Source organism: Dendrobates tinctorius, unplaced genomic scaffold, assembly GCF_039654945.1.
Source record: "Dendrobates tinctorius isolate UK_male_01 unplaced genomic scaffold, ASM3965494v1 ptg000049l, whole genome shotgun sequence".
Taxonomy (NCBI): Eukaryota; Metazoa; Chordata; class Amphibia; order Anura; family Dendrobatidae; genus Dendrobates; species Dendrobates tinctorius.
Genome location: NW_027361717.1, coordinates 24,835,287 through 24,849,455, shown reverse-complemented (window position 1 = coordinate 24,849,455; position 14,169 = coordinate 24,835,287). Strand labels below are relative to the sequence as shown.

Here is a 14,169-nt window from a genome sequence, read left to right as displayed (position 1 = left end):
CTCCACCTGGTCGGATGAGACCAAGGGCTCTGCTGCCCATATTGCATTGTTACTGACAGTAAGCAGCTTAGCAACTGTGGCATACCGAGGTATTGTGGCCTCTTCCTCCCCACAATTCAAGAGGCGTACAGGTACTCTCCCTTTGCGAACATCAACTACCCCTCTGGCTGTCAGGACAGTGGGCCAGCTATCAGAGTATACTGGCACTACCAATGCTTGGTAATCTTTTCCTCTGAGGCCGATGGCTGCCCGACACCAAATTAACATTTCACATCTGGGGGGTATCGCAATGGGGAAAGAATCACTCAATCTGACGCTGCCAATTTCTCCGCCAGACAGTTCTACCTGCTGTCTTTGCATCAGGGCCTTGATCTCCTTCAACAGGACTCATTGTTCACTGGTACCAGCAGTCTCGGCTACCTGTTGCAACAAAACAATAACCTCGGCAAGACAATTTTCAATCACATTAGTACCTAGGGTCATCATTGGGTTACATTCTCGTCGATCAATGTCTACAACTATCAGACCTTGAGATTTTAACTCTACTCGCCCCACTTTAATAGTAATCTCTTTACATCCTACTTGCGGCAAAGACTAACCATTACTGGCAACTACTGTCAGTTCATCACTTGGGCCGCGAGTAAGTTCAGAGTCAGCCCAATACCGCTTGTAAAGGATATATGGCATAGTCGTCACCTGAGAGCCAGTGTCCAGCAAAGCATTCATGGGGATGCCGTCAGTCGCCACTGGGAGGACCGGTCGCCCTCCAACATACTTGGCTCGCCAGTTCTTTGGGCCTTGTAGTCCTACTCCTGGGGGTTGGCCCTCTGCCCCAGGGTGGCAGAATCTTGCAATGTGGCCTGCCTTGCAGCAGCGACAACAGATGGAACATCCGTCCTGGTCATAGTGATCGTTGTCTCTCCCTCGGTGTGGCGGGATCCTCTTCTTCCGTAGCCACGGGACATCCTCTCGACTGAAGGCCAGCTGGATCTTCTCCTTTGATGACACCGGCAGGGACTGCACAGTTTTGGAAGTGCAGCCATATTTTTGGTCAGCTCTTGGACCTGAAGGCGCAGTTCTGTAGATGGATCATTATCCAGAGTCTGTGCATCAGCCTCCACAGGGCTGGGAGGGAAAGATGCTGCTTCTTGGTGGTATGTGATCGCTGGGCGCCTAGGGGGTGCTGGACGGCTGACATTTGGTTCATGCAGCACCCGAATAGCCCTGTCTTTGAAGTCTGCAAAGTCTAGGTCAGGGTTTTGTAGGGCTATGATGCGCAGCTGTGCTCGGTGGGTACTGTATAGGAGTCCCTCAATAAATTGCTCCTTTAACAGTCTGTCTCCATCTTTCACACTGTCTGGGTCAATCTGCTTTATGGCTCGCTGCGCTTCCTGTAGGTTAAGAGCATAGTCCCGTATACTGTCCTGCGCTCTCTGCTTACACCCAAAGAATCTCATTTTTATTTCAGCTGCAGTCGGATGTCAAAGGTGCTTCTTAGCTTAAGCCCCCGTTACACACTTCGATATCGCTAGCAATATCGCTGTAAAGTCACCGATTTTGTGACGTTACAGCGATATTGCTAGCGACATCGAAGTGTGTCTGATACCTCCGACCGGCTCCCCCGCTGGTTATCGCTGATCGCGCGAGAAGCTGATGGAGCATTCCTCGTCGTCCACTTCCTGCAGCGCTTCCTGCTGTGACGATGAGCGACGCGTGGAGCCGGGCGGGAGGACGCAGGATCGCCGCGTCTGACAGGTAAGTAGCGATCCCCGTCCCCTGCGATGTCGCTGGTGAGATCTGCCTGAGTGGCAGCTCACTAGCGACCACCTAGCGATTCACCAGCGATCCTGACCGCGTCATATCGCTGGTCGGGATCGCTGGTGAGTCGCTAGGTATAACGGTACTCTTAGCCAGAATCTTTTTAACAGTCTCTTTATCAGTGTCCTGCCAGGCTTTTACTTCCCTCTGTGCTGCACCAGTTAGCTGCCCAATAAGGATGTTCACTTTCTGGCTTTCAGACAGAGGATACACCTCAAACAGACTGCACAGTCTCTCGTTAAATTCACTCAGGGTATGTGACTCCCATCAATCTGACAATAATGACCTTTCTTAAAGATTGGCCATCGATATAAAAGTGCTGGACATCCCCTTTCCCCCTTTAACTGTTATCGCTACCGCTATACCAACTGATAGAAAGTCAGTAAATCCCTCACTTATCATTATCTGCTCCTAATGTTACGTAGCATCATTCTATATAGTAAAGTCACAACAAGATATAGAGATGGAAAATATTATTTATTTTAGGAATATTCTGTAATGAATGTAATATATGACGATATCATAGTCTGGGGCTGCGGCTGTTATCAGCATCACTGCACATGACGGAGTCAGCGACTCTATGAAGAGATGAGGAATCTGTGGATCATTATGGAAATGATCTGTAACTTCTGCAGATTTCTGTAAAGAGAAGACACCAAGTTATTACATCCCATCAGTAGATTCCTAACAAAAAGTAACTAAATTTGAGCTGGAGACTAAAAGAAAGAAAGTCTAATATCTACTTACATGAAGTGCAGGTCGTTCTGATCTAATTCCTCAATGTTCTCCAGACTTGGATCTTCCGTCTACAAAATGGAAAAAATAACAATTAATTCTATGTTACATGTAATATACATATCATGGGGCGGAGGGAGAAGTAATGGTAGATAACTTACCATCTGGTGTTTAGATGATTTTCCTGATCATAGCCCTTCACGCTTGGTGAGATGTTGACCAAAGCTGATGTTAAACTAACAAAAGACCAGAAATGCAGGAAAAATAAGTGATTTTTTTTTTACAGCCTTCAAATGATCGTAGTGTTAATGTATGTACGGCTCCCTTACCTGGGCTGGAATTCAGTATGGTCTCTTCCACTGTCTGCACCATGAACATGGTGCTTCATTGGAAGCAGTAGGTGCGGCACAGGGGGCAGTGGGGGGTGGAGCAGAGCCATCTAGAAATACAGCTCTGATGGAAGCTGTGGTCACATGGAAGGACTGTAACCTGCTCTCCGATCTCATATTCGGTCATACAGATGGTGCATGACTCTGCCTCCTCCTGTGGTGATATATCCCTTGTTGGGAGGTTTGCAATTTGCAGTGCTCTCCTGCCATTCCGAGCCTGTTGTCTCCCTGGCATAGGTTGATTTTGTGCAGTTGGCTCCACCTGTGGCAGTGGTGGTGTCATTCTAACCCATCCCTGCAGCTGACGCTGCATGTTAAATAGACGTTCCTGCAGCTCATGCAGGATGTATAGACGATCAAAATGGCTACGGCCTACAGGATATCTGTTTGTAGCTGGAACCTCCCTGGGTCTGCGGCTGGGTGGGGCGGGATATTGCCGCCGGAATTCAAATTCAGGGCTGGCTGTAGATCCACTTGCTTGATGGCCATCATCCCTGCTGCTCTCTCCTGATGTTCTGGAGGACTCCGCAGGGACTGGACTTAGGGGAGAGCGGCTTCTTTCTCTTCTCTCTTCTTCTCTCCTACGCCTTGGAGGATCTCGGGCCCGTCTCCCTGTCCTCTCAGTGACAGCATTGCTGTCTCTCTGACGTCCATAACTGGTAGAAGGTCTTCCCTCGTTTCTTTGATGAGACCTCAACCTGTGGACAATTATGGCCTGACCTATAAAGAAGTGAGAATTTATCAGAATTATTCCCAATTTTAGCAAACACTTTTGGGCTATAGTGATGGGTCCATCTGCTGCTGTGGTGTTTAGGGAAAGGGGAATCCTAGAACGAATTGCCTTTATTTTGTACTTGGTAAACCTAAACTGTCCTGATATGTGGTCCATCATACCCCAGGTAGAATGCCTCCCAAGAAAGCCCTATAGGGTGGGAATATTGCCTGTCTCCCCCAAATATCACTTACCTTGATTTTCTGGTCGGTGCAGCCATGCCTCATTGTCGGCAATCAGCTGACGCAGCTCTCGGGCGCTCATGACTGAATTACCTGAAGCTGGCTGATAGAATATTGGAGGACTAAGCTCTCCGGTGGCACCGGTGTTATTGTGCTCTGATCAAAGATCAAAAAGTAGCAATGGAAGTAATCACCAGATGTGTAACACAAACTAGTTCGCTCTTCCACAACCAATGTGAAGTGTCAGCAAAAGCATCAACTCTACAAATGGCGCTGATGTCACAGTGCTCAGACATTACACACCCTCAGCACATTCCATGATGCCATTATGACATCACAATTGAGCGTGACCCCCTAATCCTGAGCATAGCATTGTGACATCAGAGCAGCCGGCCGCCATGTTTGCTGCCAACTGGTGAATGAGGCAGAGAATGGGGAATGGAAATATCCCATCTGTTTTATTATAATAGAAATGTATATAAATCTGTCATGGAAAAGATTTCAGAATCCGTTTCCTCCATGTTTGTAAATAGTAGATTTTTTGCTTTGGTCGATATTCTATACAGATTATATCTGGTATAAGTTATCCTCTGCTGTAAACTATAAGGCTATGATCGCACACGATTTGTCAGCATTTTTTAATTCGTTTTTAGCACATTTTCAGCTGCATTTTACAGCACCAGCAAAGTCTGTGAGATTTCAGGATTCTCATGCACACAGCTTGGTTTCTTGGCCTCAGTATTTTATACAATACCTTGGGTTTTGCAGGATGCAGCATGTCACTTTCAGTGTTTTTTCAGCCTTTTTCTGATACGCAGGTATCCGTTTTTGCTGCGTTTTTTGTGTCAAAACCCGATGAAGTAAGATCAGATTTTTTTTATCCACTAAACTTTATCAACATTCACAAGAGACAAATATACCATGACAACAATGGAGGAAAAACGCCCCAAACACACAACTAAAACTAAGCAAAACCTGCTTTGCAATGTGTGAACATAGCTTCAGAATGTAATGTTTGTCTTTATCACTTCTTGTTGTGGATGATACATTATTGCTAAACAATACACATCTCAGCTGCTGCCTATCAGACTGTCAGGGAAATGATTAGGTTATATAAATAAGTGAAAATAAATATTAATAAAAGGTAAAAATACAAATGCCGTCAAAAAGAATTAAAAGGACACCGTAGCTTTAATTTTCTGTGCCACCAGGGCCATCCTACATGACATACACTGATTTTCCCTGGGTGTCATGTGCCCCTATAATAATGTGTCCATATCACTCAGTTACCCCAAATCCAAAAAGTTATTACAACAGTACCTGACTGGTAATTCTTCCTACCTGCAGACCCCTGTGGACACCTCGGGTGGGCTGATCAGTGAGACACCAGCAAAGTGCAGATTTAACAGTAAGAGTTGGTGAAATTTCCCTCCTAAAGATCTTGACTGATTTATCTTCTTAACCCCTTCTTGACATGGAGATTTCACATTATTTCAGTTTCAGGTTCATTTCCCCTAATTCCAAGAGCCAAAACTTTTATTTTTCCGTCACTATAGCCATGTGAGGGACTTGATTTTTTGCCGGACGACTTGAACTTTTCAATGACACCATTCATTCTATCACATAGTGAACTGGAGAACGGTAACGAAAATTCAAGGGCGTTAATGCAAAAAAAGTGCAATTCCACAATTGTTGTTTGTTTGTTTTATTAACCATGTACACTCTATGGTAAAACTGACCAGGAAATCTGATTCTCCAGGTCAGTACGAGTACGCAGATGTCAAACATCTTCAGTTTTTAATTATTATTTAAATAGTGAAAAAATGTAAAAAAAAATTAGCTTTTGTTGCATTTTCCAGAATGCGTAATGTTTTCATTTTTTGGACTATGGGGCTGTGTGAGGAATTGTTTTTTGCGCCTTGAGCTGATGTTTTTATTGTACCATTTTGGGGTAGATACGATGTATTAATGTCTCCTTATTGCATTTCATTGCAAAAATGTAATTTAGGCGTTTTTGATTTCTTTTCTCGTTACTCAGTTTACCGACTGGATTAATTTACTTTATATTTTGATAGATCGGACCTTTACAAACACAGTGATGCCAAATATGTGTATTTTTTAAATTATTTTATTTTTAATGGGGCATAGGGTTGGTCACTCACCCACAAAGCACTCCATGGTTCAACACTGTGAAGATCTAGAGTTGTGGGTGTTATTAATCACCTAGGCAGGTTAAAGATGCAACAAGTTTTATTTGTATCCATACAAGCATTTCAGTAAGTCCAGGTAGATGACCCCACTCTAATGCCCCCAGTCCACGGGATCAGCAACAAGTCAGTAAAAATAGTCCATGGGATAATTCCTAGGGGAATATAGATCTCACGACCGAAGCCCGAGAAAACTTAGTTCCAAGATCGATAGTCCATTCATAGCTTCCAGGAGCGGCCTTAACTCTGCTCCTTTCGCTTCAGATACCCAGACACAACTGCGCTCCCCCATCAAGTCTCTCAACTCTACTCCCAACCCCCTAACGAATGTACATTGAATTCACAGCCAGTGAAGTCTCCGGCCAGTCTGGAGTGGTGTGAACCCTAGTGGCCCCCCTGCCAAGAGAAAGAAAGGCACATATTCCCCCACCAGATAAGGTCATTGCATGTACATACAACATAAATTGAGGTAACTAGTCATCTGTGCTGGGAAAGTATTTCAGTTCCTCACAAGCACCACCCTACATCTCCTCCCTTGTCTCAGTCTACCACCCTACCCGTGCCCTCCATTTTGCTAATGACCTGAGATTGACATCCTCAATAATCATAATCTCCCACTCCTGTGTCCAAAACTTCTCACTTGATGCACAAATTTTTTGGAATGCACTACCCAGGATAATTTGTGAGGATACCCAATACCCACAGTTTTAAGCATGTCCTTAAACGCATTTCTTCAGACTGGCTGTGAAGGATGAAGTACAGTTCTCTCCACTCCTGAAATGTGCCCCCACCCTGGCATCCCCCAAGGCCATAAAAAGCCATGCAGTGTTTATCTTTAATTAAAAAGCTAGGAACAGGCCCTTTGAAGCGTTTGACACAAAGGTGCAAAATCCCCTGCAAGCTACAGACAAACTGAAGTCTTTTGTCCGACTTGAAACACATGGATATGCTTTGTCATACAACAAATAACAGCAAGGCTATGAGGTATTGAATCTGGAAAATGCAATATCTCTGAGACTAGCCGAGCACATTATCCAAATCGGTGTTCCTTTCCCCATGCACCCATGTTACTTAGCCACTAGTAGCACTCTAGACTACTGAATTATAAAGCTTAGCCACCCGGAATTACGTGCGGGAGGCATATTTGTACTTTATGTGCAGATAAAATCCAGCCAAATCCAGTGGCACTGCTGCCATTCCATTCAGAGCTTCGGGCAGAAATTTGTGGGTCATTCCGGTTCTGGACTGGAAATCATACTCTCAGAGATGGGAGGAGAGAGCCTGCACAAGCCCAGGGGTGGGCGCAGAGTGTGGGAGGAGAAGCTAAGTGGGCAGCATGGTGGCTCCGTGGTTAGCACTGCAACGCTGGAGTCCTGGGTTCAATTCCCACGAAGGACAACATCTGCAAGGATTTTTTATGTTCTCCGTGTGTTAGTGTGGGTTTCCTCTGGGTATTCCGGTTTCCTCCCACATAGACATACCTGATAGGGAATTTAGAGTGTGAGCCCCATCGGGGACAGAGATGATAATGTGTCCAACTGTAATGCGCTGCGGAATATGTTAGCGCTATATAAAAATAAATAATATTTATTTATTATTATTATTATAGCTCTTCACTTGGAGCTCAGTTTTTCTTCTGGCTGGAGGACCCGTTATCAGACAGATCCAGGAAAGCCTGTAACTAAGATTTGGACCTGTGATCCGTCAGCGCCTCCCTGTGGTCACATGCTACATAACACGGTAATTGCAACCTATCTAGACCTTATCCTTTGTACTAGACCCCTGACTGCATAATTGTATATTGTTCTGTAAATATATGCTTGTATATTTCTAGTCCACCTTTTAGGCGATTAAATATAAAATTAATCTTGGGCTGCCCTTTCCATGAATCCCCACATCCTCACACTCGGCTTGTTATTTATACGCTGCTGGGTTGGTTCCTACGGGCGCATGACACGTCACGCGTCCTGCGTCCCCTTTCTTTATCACTGGGGATGCAGGCTGTGCGCAGTATGCGTTTGGCGGCGTATGCGTCTTTTTGACGGTGCGCCGAGCGCAACCAAATTGCAGGTTGCGTTTGGCGCTGGTCGGCGCACCGTCAAAAGGACGCATACGCCGCCAAACGCATACTGCGCATGGCCTGCGTCTCCAGTGATAAAGATAGGGGACGCATGCAGCGTCTTGCGCCGGTAGGCGGGGCTACCAGAGGGGGCGGAGCTTAGCGGCGGCCGTGCGCAGGTCATCGCTGCGCCCTGAAACGCTAATGTGAAACCACCCTAAGCTTGCTGTCGGGCGGGGCTTATTTCAAATGAGAATCTGGTAGCAGAATACCGTATTGTTTTAGTGAGGAACTCTGGCATTGATGGCCAGGAGGTTTATTTATCCCCAGCCTGGACTGATGATATATATCACCTCTCACTGGGAGCGCCTCACTTACTAGTACCATATAAGGGAAGCCTTTCCGGCGACTATTTTCCCTCAGTGCAGTTCCCTGACTGACCTGGGGCAAGTGGTTCCTCCAGAGAGCCGACCCCTGCTAGGTCCTTCTCTCCCCTCCCCCTAAGGTGAGCGAAGTTGACCCCCCTTCCCCTGTGAGATCCCTCATAGATTGGTGGCAGCGCGGTGGGATCGAGATAATAGTGTGCGTGGGATCCCTACTCCCAGACACTAAGGACTACCAGCAGTAGCTTGTGTTGCTGGGATCTTAAGATGAGCTCAGTACTAGACAGTCGGAGAGCAAGTACTATAGAGGTGTGGGTGCTCGGGTTGCCGCTGTATCTGTGATCGAGGGCTGAAAAGACTGGCTGCAAACACTCGAAGCCGGACAAAAGTGATGGCTGTGGAGCTGGCCCGTTATGTGGAGAATAACTGTACTGGTTCCAAAGAAGGGGTGAACCAGGGGGGTGGTTCCTTCCGGGCTCCCCAAGCGTCTCGCCGCCAGTGCAGTACTCTGCAGGAGAACGCCCCCCTACCGCCCTTCTCCCCGGACAGCTCAGATCGGAGGCACTCTTTCAAGCTGCCCTGGCAAGTCTCGAAGTGGGGAATGAGGAAACCTACGCAGCCCTCCTGAAAGCGGCAGAGCGCCAGGCAGATCGAGAGGAGGCACAAGCAGATCGACAGCATCAGCAGGAGTTGGCTCGGCAGGGCCTCCTTACGGCCCACCCCAGCACCTACGGAACCCAAGACATCCAAGGTCCGAGCCGAGGACTTCCCCTTGCTGGAGAAGGACGGAGACCTGGACTCCTTTCTGCAAGCCTTTGAGCGGACCTGCCGACAGCACCATCTGGCCTCGGATCAGTGGGCCAAGTACCTGACCCCCTGTTTGAGGGGTAAGTCTCTGGAAGTTTTGGGGGACTTGCCTGCTGGGGCGGAACTGGACTAGGAGAGCATCAAACAGACTCTGATCCAGCAGTTCAACCTCACCGCGTAGTAGTACTGCAGGAAGTTCCGAAGCCTGCAAAAAGGCCCCAAGGACACGTGGGCCGACCACATGCGGGCCCTTATGAGAGCTGCAGAGCACTGGACCAAGGGTCTGGAGCTGATCGGCGGGTTTATTGGGTGTGGTACCCCCATCAATCTGACATTAATGACCTATCTTAAAGATAGGCCATCAATATAAAAGTGCTGGACATCCCCTTTTCCCCTTTAACTGTTATTGCTACCACTATACCAACTGATAGAAAATCAGTAAGGCTATGTGCACACGGTGCGTATTCTGCTTTGGAATTTTCCACACAGATTTCACTAAATCCGCAGGTCAAATTACCTGCAATTTTCCTGAGGATTTAGTGCATTTTTTGTGCGGTTTTACTGCATGTTTTCTGTGGATTTCTAGAATGGAGCATATGGAAAACTGCAGCAAAACCACATAAAAGAAGTGACATGCTGCATTTTTCATCCCGCACCAAATCTGCGCGAAAAAAAAACTCAGCATGTGCACTGTGGATTTTGTTTTACATAGCCTATACTGCTAGTGTACATCACATGCAGTTCTGCGAATCCACAGGGCCAAATCCGCTGCGGATCCGCAGCAGAATCTGCACCGTGTGCACATAGCCTAAATCCCTCACTTACCATTATCTGCTCCTAATGTTACGTAGCATCATTCTATGTAGTAAAGTCACAACCAGATGTAGAGATGGTAAATATTATTTATTTTAGGAATATTCTGTAATGAATGTAATATATGACGATATCATAGTCTGGGGCTGCAGCTGTTATCAGCATCACTGCACATGATGGAGTCAGCGACTCTATGAAGAGATGAGGAATCTGTGGATCATTATGGAAATGATCTGTAACTTCTGCAGATTTCTGTAATGAGAAGACACCAAGTTATTACATCCCATCAGTAGATTCCTAATAAAAAGTAACTAAATCTGAGCTGGAGACTAAAAGAAAGAAAGTCTAATATCTACTTACATGAAGTGCAGGTCGTTCTGATCTAATTCCTCAATGTTCTCCAGACTTGGATCTTCCGTCTACAAAAAGGAGAAAATAACAATTAATTCTATGTTACATGTAATATACATATCATGGGGCGGAGGGAGAAGTAATGGTAGATAACTTACCATCTGGTGGTTGGATGATTTCCCTGATCATAGCCCTTCACGCTTGGTGAGATGTTGACCAAAGCTGATGGTAAACTAACGAAAGACCAGAAATGCAGGAAAATTAAAAGTTTTATTTTTTTTACAGCCTTCAATTGAACGTAGTGTTAATGTATGTGCGTCTCCCTTACCTGGGCTGGAATTCAGTATGGTCTCTTCCACTGTCTGCACCATGATCCTGGTGCTTCATTGGAAGCAGTAGGTACGGCACAGTGGGCAGTGGGGGGTGGAGCAGAGCCATCTAGAAATACAGCTCTGATGGAAGCTGTGGTCACATGGAAGGACTGTGACCTGCTCTCCGATCTCATATTCGGTCATACAGATGACACATGACTGGGTCTCCCCCTCTGGGGTTACATCTCTTGCTGGGAGATTTGCAATTCAGCCGTCTCCCTGGCACAGGTATATTTTGTGAATACACCGCACTGCCGTCAGCACTTGGATCAGAGCGTGAAGCGGCATGTATTTCTATTGGGGACTATGCTGCCTATTGGGGACGTATGCTGCCTATTGGGGACCTATGCTGCCTATTGGGGATATTTACGTTCCTATTTGGGACATTTACCTTACTATTTGGGACATTTACTTTCCTATTGGGGACATTTACCTGTCTATTGGGGACATTTACCTGTCTATTGGGGACATTTACCTGTCTATTGGTGACCTATACTGCCTATTGGGGACCTATGCTGCCTATTGGAGACATTTACCTGCCTATTGGAGACATTTACCTGCCTATTGGGGACAAATGCTGCCTACTTGGAACATTTATCTGCCTATTGGGGACATTTACCTGCCTATTGGGGACCTATGCGGCCTGTTGGGGACATTTACCTGCCTATTGGGGACATTTTCCTGCCTATTGGGGACATTTACCTGTCTACTTGGGACCTATGTTGCCAATTGGGGACATTAATGTATATGCAAAATGTAAATACCGTATATACTCGAATATAAGCCTAGATTTTCAGCCCGTTTTTTTTGGGCTGAAAGTCCCCCTCTCGGCTTATATTCGAGTCATATACACCGGGGGGTCGGAGGGGGAGAGGGGGCGGGGGTGTCAGGTCATACTTACCCGTCCTGACGCTGTCTCTTGAGCCCCCAGCTTCTCCGCTCTCACTGTTCCTGCCTTCAGTGGTCACGTGGTACCGCTCATTAAAACTCATGAATATGCGCATATTCATGAGTTTTAATGAGCGGTATCACATGACCGCTGAACGCAGGAAGAGAGAGCGCGGAGAAGCTGGGGGCTCAAGCGACAGCGTCAGGACGGGTAAGTATAGCGATACTCACCTGTCCTGCGTCCATGGCTGCTTGCTGCTGTCTGTCATCGGTCAGTGACTTGAGACAGCAGAGGGCGCGGTGACGTGATTAGTGCGCGCCGCGCCCCCTGCAGTCTGAACGTCACTGACTGATGACGTGGCAGATAGCGGTGAGCATCCATGGACGCAGGACAGGTGAGAATCTGACACCCAGCGACGGAGAGGTGAGTATGTCATTTTTTTTATTTTTACATGCAGCAGCAGCGGCAGCACATGGGGGAATAATCTTTAGGAGCTTCTAATGGGGGCAGTATATGGGGGAACAATCTATGGAGCTGCTTATGGGGGCAGTATATGGGGGAACAATCTATGGAGCTGCTTATGGGGGCAGTATATGGGGGAACAATATGGAGCTTCTAATGGGGGCAGCATATGGGGGAACGATCTATGGAGCTGCTTATGGGGGCAGTATATGGGGGAACAATCTATGGAGCTGCTTATGGGGGCAGTATATGGGGGAACAATATGGAGCTTCTTATGGGGGCAGCATATGGGGGAATAATCTATGGAGCTTCTAATGGGGGCAGTATATGGGGGAACAATCTATGGAGCTGCTAATGGGGGGGCAGTATATGGGGGGACAATATGGAGCTTCTAATGGGGGCAGCATATGGGGGAACAATCTATGGAGCTGCTTATGGGGGCAGTATATAGGGGAACAATATGGAGCTTCTAATGGGGGCAGCATATGGGGGAACAATCTATGGAGCTGCTAATGGGGGCAGCATATGGGGGAATAATCTATGGAGCTTCTAATGGGGGCAGTATATGGGGGAACAATCTATGGAGCTGCTTATGGGGACACCATATGGGGGAACAATATGGAGCTTCTAATGGGGGCAGCATATGGGGGAACAATCTATGGAGCTGCTTATGGGGGCAGTATATGGGGGAACAATATGGAGCTTCTTATGGGGGCAGCATATGGGGGAATAATCTATGGAGCTTCTAATGGGGGCAGTATATGGGGGAACAATCTATGGAGCTTCTAATGGGGGCAGCATATGGGGGAACAATCTATGGAGCTTCTTCTGGGGACACCATATGGGGGAATAATCTATGGAGCATTTCCCACCCTAGGCTTATACTCGAGTCAATAAGTTTTCCCAGTTTTTTAGTGGCAAAATTAGGGGGTCGGCTTATACTCGGGTCGGCTTATACTCGAGTATATACTGTACATTTAAACACATGACCTTTACACAAAGAAAACAAAAAGCAAACAACAAATATCATAAAATAAAAAAGTAAAAATAAATTGCAAAAACTGCATGAAGGTAGTAATAATAAGTATTTAATAAACATAATTTTGATCAAAAGAATGTACAAGCCATCCCGCCACGTCACGACAACCCTTGTGGGACAGTCCTAACTCTTGTATTTAAAACCTTTCCACTTGTCAAGTGACGTAAATGTGAACAAGGACCGAGGGACTGAACCACCAGTAAAAGCATAGACCAGACAGGATGGATTTCCCTACTCAGAAACAGGTTGGTCACACCCTTATATGCACTGTGATGCAGTAACCCCTGTGACAGCTAGGGGGCATTGTATAGGTTTCCCAGGATATGCATGCAGGCATTTCCTTTATTGTGATGGGGAAATGGCGGGCGGCAGGATTGTAAATGGCCGATATGTATCACAGGGGTGGGTGCCCTGTGATGGAAACTGCAATGTGTATTGATCAGCAGAGGTACTGCTGATGATTTCTGTTATTCAATGGGGAAGCTTCCAGGTGAATTGGGTGGGACCAGTCACCTACAAACCCACCCAGGGGCGTGTGTCTGAACGCCCAAAGTAAAGCCTTTGTGTGTGTGGCTGTGTGGAATAGAACCTGTAGTGAGGTCATGACCATGTGATCCATACCTCCCCTGTGGGTGTGGTTACGGGACATATAATGTGACCAGGGTGGGTCATGTGTGTACCTGAATGGTTCAGACTGCTAGGTCCTCTAAGGACTGTGTTGGGAGATCCTGGGAGGAGGATCGGATCCTTGGAGCACATGGCGAGACTTTGGATCTGGTGGGGCCGTTGTGTTGGGAAACCCTGGGAGTAGGTTCGGATCCCTGAATAGCATCCGATGAGGCCTGTGTGTGTTGGATGGTCCCAGGAGGGGACGGCCATCCTGAATAGCACC

The 14,169-nt window shown here is 46.8% G+C and overlaps 1 protein-coding gene across 5 annotated transcripts in view; it reads left to right on the top strand.

Moving 5' to 3' along the window:
* The window catches only part of LOC141091150 (uncharacterized), a 208,379-nt gene that overhangs the window by 142,643 nt on the left and 51,567 nt on the right, over positions 1-14,169 (top strand). For all 5 annotated transcript variants that reach the window (XR_012232435.1, XR_012232434.1, XR_012232433.1 and 2 more), the window contains one exon: positions 7,713-7,843. The gene's annotated coding sequence lies outside the window, so the exon portion shown is untranslated. The remainder of the gene's footprint in view (positions 1-7,712; positions 7,844-14,169) is intronic.